This window comes from Panthera tigris, chromosome D4 (genome assembly GCF_018350195.1).
Source record: "Panthera tigris isolate Pti1 chromosome D4, P.tigris_Pti1_mat1.1, whole genome shotgun sequence".
Lineage (NCBI taxonomy): Eukaryota > Metazoa > Chordata > Mammalia > Carnivora > Felidae > Panthera > Panthera tigris.
Genome location: NC_056672.1, coordinates 67,070,328 through 67,085,161, shown reverse-complemented (window position 1 = coordinate 67,085,161; position 14,834 = coordinate 67,070,328).

The window sequence follows — 14,834 nt, the reverse complement described above, 5'->3', positions numbered from 1 at the left end:
GGGGAGGGGCAGAGGGAGAGAGGGAGAGACAGAATCCCAAGCAGGCTCCAGGCTCAACACAGAGCCTGATGTGCTGGGATAATCATGAGCCGAAATCAAGAGTCAGATGCTCAACTGACTAAGCCACCCAGGCATCCCATTATTGCAAAAGCGTTATACACATTTTCTATGCTCTTAGCAGCCAGAGTTACCTTTTCCAAACATAAGTCAGATCATGTCACTCTTCTTACAACCCTCCAGTGGCTTGCATCCCACTCAGAATAAAGGCCAACATCTTTACAATTGTCTATGAGGCTCTACATAATCAGGCCCCTATAATCTCTTTGACCTCATCTCTTACTGGTCTCTTGTTCATTCACTCTACTACTGCCACTCTGCCCCCTTGTTGTTTTTCAAATACACCAGCCATACTCATACCTCAGTGCTTTTGCACTTGCTATTCATTTCTGCCTGAAACACTCTTCCCCAGACGTCAGCCAAGATCACTCCCTTATCTCCTTTATGTCTTTACTCAATGTCTCTGCCTCGGTGAGACCCTTCCTATTAGATCTAGACAAACCCCAACTACCCTACCAACTCTCCACATCTTCTATGTTTCACTTCTCTCCATAGCACTTCCTTCCATCTGAATATGTATTTTATTTATTGCTTATATCTCCCAAGAGAATGTTAATTTCCACCAAGCCATGGGTTTTGTCTGTTTTGTTTGATCCTGTACCCTTACCACCTAGAAAACCTGAAACAGAAGAGGTACCCAATATCGGCTTATTGAATAAATAAACCCTCTGAGGATTGATGGAATAATGTACATTGCATATATGGCAAATGGTAGGTGTTCAACAAATAGTAATTTGCATCCTCACTCCCTCTTATATTGATTACAATATAGTGTCTGTGATAGTTAACTGTTTGGAATGACATATCAGTATGGAAATATAAGCAATTCCCAAAGGAATTTGTCTAATTCATAGATGGATGATTCATATGGCATTATTTATAGAATCAAAGGGCATCCAAAACATAGCTGGATGTATCCTTTAGTCAAAATAATTAAACATGTGATGACTATATATAATCCAATCTTCATGAGTGTAGAAGTAGCAAATAGTAATCTAAAAGTTCGAATATCTAGGCTTGACTATATGATAGGGGAAAACTTATGGGTAAATCCCCCCTTACATGTAACATGGAAAATACTCAGGTTCAAATTACAACCTATCCCTAATTAGCCATGTTTTCTGGTCAGGAAATTTTAGACTTTCAGAGCCTCAGCTTTTTTTCATCTAGAAAATGGGGATATAATATTCCCCTCCAGCTGTTTTGGGGATTACAGAAATAGCACATGTGAAAAAATGTATTTCAGAGTTTAGCTGTTGGAATAGAACAAAAGTTAATTTCCACCAATAAAAAGTCTGGTCCTGATCCTGTTTTTCCTTCAGCTGTAGACAATAACTAAAGAGAAGTTATGGTCACTTGGAAGAACCTGCCCTGTGTGTATGCATGTTGTACCCTCCCTCTATAGTAAAAATAGCTGCTACAAGGTGAAAGCTTACTCTTGGCCAGATGCTGATTCTCTTAATATGTTTAACAACCACGGGAAGTAGATACAGTTACCATTGTCTAGATGCAGAAACCAAGTGCCAGAATGATTAAGTCCCTTGACTAATATCACACAGCTAGTAATTGGCTGATCCTGTCTCCCGACACCGTGCCCTGAGCTGTGTCCACTATATTATACAATGCTCAGTGGGAGACCTAGAACCATTCAGAAGCCTCACACGGCTGCTCTGTCCATCATTCGGTTTATTTCCCTCACTAGAGTGTAAGTACCAGCAAGCAGCACCTCTGAATGATTCTTCTCTGTACTCAGAGCACCTGGCATGGGGCATAGCACATAGTAAGTGTTTGGGAATTGTGTGCTGATTGAATGGGCATGGCCTGAATTATTCATCAGCAGACAGGGGTTACTGAGTCCCCAGAATAGGTTCAGGACAAGCCTCTTCAAGGTGCACCCGAGCAATTGGGCCATCTGGAGCTCTAGCTAACCTGAAAAACCTTCTTGACATTGTCTGGGGTCCATCTAATATGAACTCTGTTCTGTCCCCTCAACCAGCTGAGCACTTACAGCTCAGGGCCAGGCCCTTAACCTAAGATCATTGCATAGATGATCACATCCCTGGTAAACCCAATAAACTCTCTAAATGTAAAAGAACCTATTTTACTTCAGGGTCTGGACATGTGGTTTATATATGACACCAGTGATCATGAACAACAATAACCATAAAATCTAGCATCCATGTCAAAGTGCCTTCACATCCATCTCTTCCAATTCTTACAATAACTTCTCAAGGTAGTTCTGATTCACCTCCTTTCAAGTTTGAGTGCACTAGGGCTAAGAAAGAGTAAGTGTCTTGCCAAAGAACACAGATGAAAACAGTAGCTTTGCTTATTTGGAGCCTGCTCTGGACCATATGCTCTGCTGAGCATATCACTTACACTATCTCTTTTAATCTTCACAAAGGCCTCATGACGTAGGTAATATTACGTCTCATATATTTCATATGAGAAAAGTGAAGCTTAAATTTCTCAAAGTTGCACAACTGCTAAGATACGAAGCCTAGATTAACACTCAGGCCAGGACTTGCCCTTTTGTCCACTCTGCTACGCGGCACAGTGTAATGCAGTAAGTGACCAAAGAAAGGAAAGATGCCACCTGTCACATTCTGACTTTACAAGCAACAAATGCTTGGAAATCCATGGATTAATCTATGGATAATAGATAACAAATCTATTATCTATTATTAATCTAGTCAATTAATCCACAGATTAATTAAGTACTACACGCTTTGATTTTTTTCTTCTTAGTTGAGTCTTCTATTTGAAAATTTCTTGAATACCACCTGGCCTTTAGTAACTGGGTGGAATTTTTATAAGTAACTTTTCTTAACATAAATGGCTAATTTCACCCTCCTCTAACTCATCTTATCTCATGAGAAACTCACCTTCCTAAATGTAGTTTTCATTATGTCACTTTCTAGTGCAAGACAATGAATGGGCCCTCATTCCCTGCTATACGAAATCTAACTTCCTAACCTGGCCTTTACCTAACCACCTTAACACACTACCAACTTGTTTCTGACACATTTTTTCTTTATCAGTAAGCTCCTCTTTTCCCCAGGAAGTCTTCTCTCACTGTCCCTGATATATGCATCTCTCTCTACTTCAAACCTGAGGGTCTCAGGGACCATTGGCATTAAAAAGCAAAAGTTTTGGCAATCCAGAAATTGTTTTTTGCCAAGTATGGAATTTGAAGAAACAGTGGCTTTATAGTCTCATGACCATTTCAGAAAATAAAGAAAAAGATTAAAGAAAAAAAACTAAAGGAAAAATAACAGAATCAAAATTAAAAAGTCAAACTCAACACCCAAAAAGCAAATAACCCAGTGAAGAAATGGGCAAAAGACATGAATAGACACTTTTCCAAAGAAGACATCCAGATGGCTAACAGACACATGAAAAAATGTTCAACATCACTTATCATCAGGGAAATACAAATCAAAACCATGAAGAGATACCACCTCATACCTGTCAGAATGGTTAAAATTAACAATACAAGAAACAGCAGGTGTTGGTGAGAATGCAGAGAAAGGGGAAACCTCTTGCACTGTTGGTGGGAATGCAAACTGGTGCAGCCACTCTGGAGAATTCTTCAAAAAACTGAAAATAGAACAGAAAATAGAACTACCCTATGATCCAGTGATTGCAAAATTAGGTATTTACACAAAGGATACAAAAATATGGATTTGAAGGGGTACGTGTTTATAGCAGCATTATCAACAATAGCTAAACTATGGGGAGAGTCCAAATGTCCCTTGACTGATGAACAGATAAAGAAGATGTGGTATATACATGCAATGGAATATTACTCAGCCATCAAAAAGAATGAAATCTTGCCATTTGCAATGACATGGATGGAGCTAGAATGTGTTATGTTAAGCAACGTAAGTCAATCAGAGAAAGACTAAAACCGTACGATTTCACTAATATGTGGAATTTAAGAAACAAAACAGATAAAACATATGGGAAGTGGGGGAAAGAGGAGAGAGGGAAACATACTACAAGAGACCCTTCACAATAAAGAACAAACTGAAGGCTGATGGAGGGAGGTGGGTGGGGGATGGACTAGATGGGTGATGGGTATTAAGGAGGGTACCTGTGATGAGCACTGGGTGTTGAATGTAAGTGATGAATCACTGAATTCTATTCCTGAAACTGATATTGCACTGTATGTTAACTAAATAAAATTTAAATTAAAGAAAGTCACAAGGAAAGATAGCTGGATACATATTATATATATACATACATGCACATATATGTATATATAATGACATATAATGGAAATTAAATATAGTATAATAATCAGATTATATATGTTTTATAACATACACATACACCTGTGTACTGGTGTTAAAGTATTGTCCTTCGTTTTATTCCATTTTCAATGGTTTGATGAATATTTCATCAGTGATCAACATCTGCCAGAACATTAGGATTTGGTCTTCTACTTCACTTATATTCAGAATCAAGAGCATACTGAATACATCTTGTATTATTTCTTAAGTTTTCTGTCCTCTCTTTTTAGCTAAATAAGCTCCTTGAGAGCAGAGACCACATCTTGTGATTCCTCTGCATTCCCCACAGGACTTAACTAGGCCAGGACCACTCAGAGGAGAGAGTACAATATATGTGAGTTTATATATAATCAAGACAATCTGAAATATTGCAGGCAATGCATTTTGGGGGCCAATTACCTCTTGGGTGAAATAAGAACAACCCAATTCACCCAATATTAGCTCTCTGGAATGCAGCCCTCCAGCCTGACCTTTTAGTGACCTCCAGCTTCACAGATCACCTGAAACCTCCTTCACTTATCTCCCTGGTAAATCATTTCACTCACTGTTTCCACCACCCTCTCAGGGAAAGCAGGAGAGATTGTCCTAAAAGAGACACATCAAAGCAAGAAAATAGTTTAACCTCAGTAATCAGTTTGTGTTGTCTGTCAGAGCCAGCAGGTAGATTTTCTAGCAAGCCTACAGTCTGTGTCTCTGCATAGTGGGAGAGACATTTAGAGAAAGAATAAAACACCACATAAGGTTCACTGCAATGTGTGCAAACCCACAAAATATTCTCATCCAATTAAAGATTTAATGAGGCCATCTTGGAAAAGCGGTTGTCTTTAGCTGTAGTTAGTATTTTCCCCTCATCAAAGCCTTTATTTAGGGATCGGAATGCCTGGAAACATCTTGACCACTCACCCTTTCCTTGTCTTCTTTGTGCTCTGATATTAAATATTTGGTTAATGGGCCATGTCTCACAGGGCTCTCCTCCTCAATTATTGCCCCTCCCTCCTCCTTGCTGACCATCCAGTATCTCCAGAGCCCTTAGCAAACATTATCTGATTTAACCTTCACAACAGCTCAGTGAGATAGGTTTTCTCACCCTCAAGTTACAGATAAATAAAGTGAGCCCCAGAGAAGTAACTTGCTCAATGCAACACAGCAATGATGTAGAGTTGGGATTCAAACCCTAGCCTGTCTGACTCCAAATGGTCTGCTCTTTTTATCCAGTCCGCCATATTGTACTGGGTGGCTAGTTATTTTCCAGATACATAGAAGATTCTCATCTGAAAATGAAACATGCAAAATAAGCCTATATCATTTAGCTGACAGCCAGTGTAAAGCCAAGAGAGATTAGTGGACCTGCCAGTTAAAAATGCTCCATGAGAATCAGTTGTCTTTAAAATCGGCTCACACAGGGATTGGTTAAGACTGATTAGGAAGCTAAATTACACACAGCAATAAAGCAATTCAGTTATGGTTTGAGTTAAGACAGATCTAGGTTGGTCTTTATTCTATCAACCTCAGAGGACAGTGGTTATTCCAATTAAAAGGAAGACTATGGGGGGGAGGGGGGGAGCACACAGCTCAGCACCTGACCCATGGCTAGAACTTAATACGTATTCATTTAATCTTATTGACATTCATTTACAGTCCCTCACACAGAAGTGCATATATTTGGCCCATTCTATATTTTATTTTATTTATTTTACTGTTTATTTTTGAGAGAGACAGAGACAGAATGTGACTGGGTTGGGGCAGAAAGAGAGGGAGGCACAGAATCCGAGCAGGCTCCAGACTCTGAGCTGTGAGCACAGAGCCCAATGTGGGGCTCGAACTCACGAGCTGTGAGATCATGACCCGAGCCGAAGTCGGACGCTCAACCGACTGAGCCACCCAGGCACCCCTGGCCCATTCTATATTTTAGATGCCATGTTGACACCACATTGATTCCTGTAAAATAACAGCTATTTGATTGTCTGGAAAGGTAGAAACTCTTAAGAAACCAGGACAAGCTTGCATCCATGGTAGAGTCATGAGAGGGTCCAGAAAGTTACAGAAGTGCAGTAGAAATGGTCTGTTACAATTGCCCTCCATCAAATATTTTTTGATGTGAGTATAGAGTGAGTCAGGATGCAGCCTCTGAACGGAGAAGAAACAGGTCTACCTAGGATTTATGGTTTGGCATTCTAGCATCTTTTAGAGCGCAAACTGACTCACACATGAATTCTTTGTTTCTCTTTCTATTAAGAGGCCTGAATCTGTCAGATAATGAGATTTGAAATGTCTCATTGTACCCCATGAAACTCATGATGGACAGCATCATTCCCAAAGATGAGTGCCTTGTGTGAGGAAATAAGCTGGGAATGTAGAAACTCAGTAGAAACAGTCTCAATGGTAGAGCTTAAGTATATAGCTCCTGGGTCTTTTTTTTTCCTTTTTTTTTTAACACCATTTCTTCCTGTTACTTCTGTGAGAGAACACCATCCATGACCAGGTGGCATGACATTTACTGGTTCTGCCAAGTCACCGATAGAATTGCCTCCTTCAAAATGAGAAGCAACATGGTCCAGGAAGAAGAATTAAAGGAGTATTGATGAGAGAAAAGTTTCTATTGCTAAGAGATGAGGGAGAATGACTGGGAATGGCAAAAAGCAAAGGGGGAAACTTGGGGCTTAAAAAAGCAAGTCACAACTCAATTCTCCAATGCTTATATGACTTTGGGCAAATGACTTGAACTCTCTGGGCTCAGCCTTGGAATCCCATTCTATAAAAATGAATAAGATAATACACATGATAAAACATTTATGTGAGCTATTATCCATGTATTTTTTAAATTTTTTTAACGCTTATTTATTTTTGAGACAGAGACAGAGCATGAATGGGGGAGGGTCAGAGAGACAGGGAGACACAGAATCTGAAACAGGCTCCAGGCTCTGAGCTGTCAGCACAGACCCTGATGCAGGGCTCGAACTCACGGACCGTGAGATCATGACCTGAGTCGAAGTCAGACGCTCAACCGACTAAGCCACCCAGGACCCCATCCATATATTTTAAAATATAATAAAAATTCAGCAACTCAAACATATCAACTTCTTTGACCTAAGTACACTGCTATTTCAAAACACAGAGTTTATGGCAAGGATCTGCAATATTAGCAGAAAACAGTTGTTTTGCCTCAGATGCTTCTGGTTAAAAAATAGTTGGAAGGGAGCAGGTGGCATAATCTAACAGTATATTGGCAGACCAGTTTAGAAGATAATACTCAGCTACAGTTAACAATACTGTATTGTATATTCAGAAGTTGCTACGGGGCACCTAGGTGGCTCAGTCAGTTAAGCATCTGACTTCGGCTCAGGTGATGATCTCACAGTTTGTGGCTTCGAGCCCCGCGTCAGGCTCTGTGCTGACAGCTCAGAACCTGGAGCCTCCTTCGGATTCTGTGCCTCCCTCTCTCTCTGCCCCTCCCTTGTTCACACTCTGTCTGTCTCAAAAATAAGTAAACATTAAAAAAAAGTTGCTAGGCAAGTAGAGTTTAAAAGATCTCATCACAAAAATAAAATCTGTAACTATGTGAGGTGATGGATGTTAACTAAATTTTTGTGGTGATTTGACAATATACACATATATCAAATCATTATATAACAATATAATGTTATATGTCAATTATATATTTCAATAAAAATGAAAAAAATATAATACTCAAGAGTTCCCTCCATGATTGGTTTGCTTCTATTATGATGAGGGGAGGACATGTTATGTGTGATGTATATTTATACTAGAAGACAGCAAACGAGAGGGTGGCGTTTCACAATATATGAAATTGATTTCCTGTGGTATCTTATTTTGTGTTCTCTCACACTCTGACAGTAACAAATACTTTTTTGTTTGTTTGCTTGTTTTCACATCCCTCTGGAACAACAGAATATTATACTGGCATGTTAAAGCGGGACCTCATGTTGTGGGGGTGCTGACATGCTTGTACTCTTAAAAGTGCTAATTATCATGGGTGTAAAATTCTAACCAAATAGCTTTACTATATTTCTAGGGCATATTTATAGAAATGCTTCTGGTAGCAGGAAAGAGTAGATGACAGTAATTAATACATCAATGTAGAAGTTCTTCTTACATGTTCACATTACTGTAATGCTAAAGCAAAGTATGAAATGATCGATCCCCCAATTCTGTTCATCCCCAGCAAAAAAACAGATTTTACATGAGTGGGACAGCTTTGCTGTGAACCCTGAGGATGCCTACCCAGGAGGTTACCTGCCACCTCCTAGGGTACTTTGTAGCTTTCAAAAGATTTTCTCTAATCACCTTATTTGATCTTCACCACAATCTGGAAAGAAAAGCAGTTCCATTTAAAGGGATGGAAACAGAGTCACAGGGAAGTTGCCATTTTGTCACCTTCATCCAGGCAAGTGGCCTTCCCAGGACTAGCTTTCTGATTCCATCCCACCCCATCCCCAACACTGGAAGTCCAGAGGAAACAAAATATCCCTTGGTTGCTTCTATAAGACTCAGGGACTGCTCTGTTGGGTAATTATGTAGCAAACACAGATGAAGCGCTTCCTGGATCTCATGTTTAGGAAAGAAGAGATAGGTTATGGAACAACTTCCTTAAAAAATGTGTAGAAGTTCTCAAGAACTATAGGGAATCATAAATCTACACCCCAATCCAAATTTTCCGATACTGCTGGCAAGAATTTTATGACAAAGTTGCTATTCTCTTAAATTTTTCCCCAAATTCTTCAAATCATAGAGTTCTAGACAAAAAAAAAAAATCAAATTTTAGAAGAGAGGATGGCATTAAATACAGACTCATGCATCATATGGGTTTGCAATGAATTTGAACAAAATTAATTTAAATAATGTTTATGGTGGTGTTTGAGTGGATAGAAATTTAATGTTTTGCTTGGAGCTATCTTTTTAAGTTAGAAGGGGAAAAAAGAAAGCAAACAGAGTACAGAGAGAAATGGTTTAATAAGCCCTAAAACTAATAATGAAACTCAAGCCCAGCACCTTTCACCATTAAAGAGGCTAAGTAACAAATTTGATATAATGGCTGAAAATTATTATAAATTGAGTCTACTAGAGATAAAATTGTGAGATTCTCAACACGTGCCTCTGTTCTTCTAAGACAGCTGCAAGACCCACTCTGGACCATGTAACTGGGTGGGACATCACTGCCCAATGGAGGAGCCAAGACACAAGACACATTGATAGACATGTAAATTAGACAATTCTACAACCAGGATGGTTCTTAAACACCAGGAAACTCAGTTCTCATATTTTAGAGAAGGAAAAATACAAGACCTACAGTGGATAAGTGCCATGCTCAATGCCCGTCAGCTCCTAAGGAGCAGAGATGGAACCAGAACCTGGACATTCAGATTCCCAGTGAATACCTTGAACACTAGACCATGCATCGTATTTTTACTTTTACAAGTATCTCCATTCTTAAAGTCTTATAGGATGAGTATGAGTATGTATTGCTTTCATAATCAGAAAAAAATTTAATGGAGGAAAGCTACTCTATAGGACACACAGAGAAGGTGGGTACCTTAGGTTGTAGAGCATTGAGAAAGGAGATGCGTTTGGGCTGGGGGGAGTATAGATGGGGAAAGGTGTTGATAGAAATGGCATTTAAGATGAAGGAAAAGTAGAGTGGACTGAGTGGTGGGAACATAGCGGAGCAAAGACAGTAAGACCAGAGTATGTAGAATGTATTATGGACCTTTTCAGAAGAGTATGGACTGGTGGTCTCTGAGGAATGACGCATTCCCCTTTGTCTGGTATTCACTACTTTGTCTGGTGGATGTTTAATATTCTGAAAGGAAGGGAGGGAGGGAGGGTGGGACACTGGAAAGGAGGAAGAGAGGGAGAAAGCAAATGGAAAAAACATGAGGATAAGGGAAGATGAAACCACACTGTGGACATTTTGCACTGTCAACTCTTGGAATTTGGACTTAATTTATGAAATTATATGAAGTCACTGAAGGCTTTTGATCAGAGAAGCCACTTGATTTCAATTATATTTTAGAAAGAGCATTATGGCAGCAATAAAAAAAGATGAATTAGAAGATGGAAAGACTGGAAATACAGAAGTTTGAGATTTCCTGAACTCCACATACTTTGTTTCTTATCTCTTTAATCTTAATATTTTGGTTAAAGTTTCCAGTGCTGAATCAGTAAACTATTTTGACCAGAGGTGCCCAAAATATATCTTCAATTGCTTTTTAGAAAATGTTTTATAAGTCTTGAGCTTGCAAAATGTATTAGAATTAGCTTAATTGATCATATTCAAATCTGACTCAAAATTGTGGGTTTAAAAGCTACAGTTTATTTTAACACAAAAGCTAAAATAAAAATATCAAATTGTAAATACAATTAAAATCTCAGTCTTTATGATAAAACAACCCTGAAATATTTTAAAAGCTTTCAGTATACTATTATTAAAATATAGAGTTCATGTAATTAAAAAAACCCACACTTGAAAGACTTCCTGAAAAGAATTCTAAAAAACAATATTTTCCAACCAAACTAGTGAATGTGAAGAACTAACAGCAGATAAGTTCTCACTCCAGCCAGTGACCTGTATTCTTGCTCTCCCATCTTTCAGGATACCATAGTTCTCATGGAATGAGGTCTTCAGAGGCAAAATCCTCAAAAAGCCAACCATACAAATGACCAATGGAGTGTGGAATTACATAATTTCTAGTCTCTGCTTCAGTTAACAAGAGGGGAAATGGTGTGCAATATGTAGAGATGAAACCCCAGGCTCTTGGAGGCTAGGCTGTAAAGCTCTAAAGTGGAGGAGAAGAATAAGGGATGGCCTGAATTGGGGATGGTAAATAAGGTAGAGCAAAATCTCATGAAATAATTAAGTAACAGAAAAGGAATGAGCAGACAAAAGCAAACCAGTGAGAGACAGATCTATAGAAATTACCAAATCAACCATGTGGCCTTTAGAATGGAGGGATCATTCATGTGTTGCAAAAGATTAAGAGAATCTGCAAGAGCCTTGAAACCTTACTTCACTGGAAAGAGAATTCAAAGCTGCACAGTAATTCAACCAGCACACCAATAAATATCCGGAGACACTACCAGTTCAAAGATGCTCTCTGCCTAGAGTCGAGTGCATTTGGAAAAAATGGTTTAGGATTCTTTAGGAATATGATACATAATAGCAGCCCTATAAAAATAAAAAAGCAAGTGGAGGGTGAAAGATGGGGAAAGACACACCTGAACTAACACAAGTCATGGGAGCAGAAATTGTCCAGTGTAATTAATGATGGTTTCATACCATCCCTCTGAACTCTTCAATTAGTCAATTCTTCAAAACTATCAGAGAAGTTTTGCATATGGTGTTCTTCACCCTAGAGGAATAATCTGTTACAGGATATTTCTCATCTCCTTGCCTTTTTTTAAATTCAGTTTTCTCCTACTTGGCATTAGAATTTTATTGAGAAAGTCTGCTCCACGCATCATTACGCCACAGAAGCAAGGGCACTGTTCACCTCAGAATCACACATGTTCTTTCCTTGTGCCGGAGCTGGACTCCCAGAACTTCCCAAGAGAGGTTAGTCATGCACCAAGTTTTACCTCAACCACTAGGAGATACAACCAAAATGGGATAAAGAGAAAAATACACACATACATACATGGACAGAGAAGTAGTGTAAAAATCCACTTGTGAAACTAAAGGACTTTGAGTCTTCTTGTTTTAAGGATTCTGGAAGTATCTCTTGAGGAAAAAACCCATTCAAACTCATCTGCAAAGGCAAGTGGCTCATTATTTTGTGACAATGAATAGAATCAGTGAGGCTGGAGATCAGACTGAGGAAAAAGAAAAGGACAGGTACATTCCTACTGTCAGAAGTAGGCAAGCGATAACTCAGCAAAACAAAACCAAAAAAGAAAGAAGAAGAAAAAATAACAAGAAACCATCATGGCTACAACTAGAAAAGTCCACCCATGATGACACAGCTGCAGAGAAGAAATCAAATGATGTGAATAAAAAGTTTAGTCAAGATGATGTTGAATGAGCAATGAGATTGGATTGAAAAGGATTTAAAGTTTGAAGGTTAAGAAAAGCCAGGAATCTCCTAAACAATTTTTTGTTTGTGGTCAAGGGCATTGCTATGTGTGGCAAAAATAAGGCTTCCCCTCAAGTTTCTCTCAGAGCTGTCGACTCCGTAGAATACATGGGGTGCAAACTCATCATTACAATGACCTTTCTCTGGGAGCAGATGGGGCATGGTGAAAGGTGCAGAGGCCAAGGATTCCATCTTGAGTTTTCTCCCCAACCCACTCAGTTCAGTCCGACAAGCAGAGACATGCCCCATTTGGGAAATGCACCGAGGTTAAAGAGCCTGCTGCCATCTGTCCCCGATTAGGAACAATTGTTAGGGTGGAGCAACACTGAAAGCATTTCCCCAGGCTGGGCAGTGAATCCACCCCTCTCATGTGTCTGATAGCTACTCTCCTGTCTGGGTCAATGTCCTCACTCAAGGTCCTTTTCTACTGACATTCTTAAAGGAAGGACTCTACCACCCCAGAGGTGGCAATAAAACAGGAGAGAAACCAGGAGTCCTGCTAATGGGGGATAAAGGTAGTTTTTCCAAAGACATTTAGACTATGAACAAAAAGGCCACCCACTCATACACCCTGCCAGGCATTCAGTACTAGGTTGATGACTCATGTGACAATTCAGACAGGAGGCAGTTTGTAGCCTCAGAACAGAGCCCATGAGCAACCAGCTGATTGTTCCTCTCTCCTTCTGAAATGGCCTCCTTGCATACTTCCCCCTGTAGCCCAATATTACCAATTCTTCAGAGCCAAGCTCAAGTGCTACTTCCTGCAGGAAGCCATCCTAGCTTTATGCAGCTGGGTGATATTTCTCTCTCCTCTTCCCTCCTGTGATCTATCCTTCTGCAACCTGTACAGCATCTTCATTAAACCCAGGAGTGTTTAAAGCTTGGATCTGGAGCCACACTGTGTGGGCTTATAACCTTGCCCACATGTTGCAGTTTTATTATTTGTAAAACGAGATAATATAGAATCTACATTGCTGGGCTGTTGTGAGGACAAAGTGAAGTTCCCTTTGTGAAGTGCCTAGAACAAGTAAGAGCTACATAGGTGCTTATACTTTCAATTACTATTACTAGTGGTCTAAACCTCTACTAGATTATACTAGTACAGTATACCAGTAGTATAAACCTCTAGTAGACAGTTGCTCCTTGAGGTTAGTATTTGTTTTTCTGTTCCATGCAGAGTATTGCACAGCACTTAGAACATGGGGACACGAGTAAATAATGAATATAACAGGCATCCTTTTTTTTCTTTTAGATGTTTGTATTTTAAGGGTTAAAGTCTTTAGCAGCAGGTGGGGGGCAGTGCAGGTAGGACCTGGCAATGGGGAATGATAGAACTATTTTCTAGACTGGCCTCGGCCAAAGCAGCCAGGTGTTCAAGGAATAGATGTAAATGAATTGGCCAGATTCAGACAAATGTCAATATCAAGGGAGTTTACCCATTAGAAAGAGTAGCACTGAGAAGCCCCTATAAAAAGACAGACTCGATGTAAGACAGAGCTAAGCTATCTTGGACCTATATATTTAAGGTCAACACAACAGTATAAGCATGATTTCTAGGGCCCAGGTAGCCAATACTATCCAGAGCAATGTGACAAAGTAGACTGAGGTTTTGTGGCCAGAAAGATACGGATTAAAACCCTATCTCCACATGTGGCTAGTTATGTGACCTTGGGCCAGTATGTAAGCTCATCTGTAAAATGGGAATAATCACATCTAACATTCAGGATTGGTGGAAGGATTAACACTAAATAGCCAGTTGAACGCTGGACCCATAGCAGAAGCTCAACAATTGCAATTTACTTTTGTTATTATTATGCTTGGTGAGCTAGAGAACAGCCCGTGAGCTTAAGATGCAATTCCAAGTCTGGTGGGCCTGGAACAACCTGGGATGACGCCGGACGCGCCAAGGATGGGCTCAGTGACTGGAGCTGGCATGGGTAGAGAAGGCAGAGGCTTCATTCAGCCCTTCCATCTTAACATTTTTGCACACAAATTGACCATACAAATATTCTTTGATCCATTCCCCATGGATAGCTCCACCTTCATTACTGGAATCACCCAACCAGAAAGCATAATCCTGTGGGGCTTCCTTTGAAGGTAAATTAAGCTGGAGGCTAGGGCAAGGATAGGAGAGAACAAGGAAAGCCCGTAAAAGAGTACAGAGATATTTGGGGGGATGAGAGAACACTTGAGTTGAAGTGATAGAATTCCACAACAGCTTGCTGAAAAATGAGAAAATCTTGCAATATGCTTTGCCAAACGGCTGCTTTGATTGATTTTTTAAAAGCCTGAACCGACCAAGTTGTCCAGTTGTCGGAATTGTGTATCTGAAGCC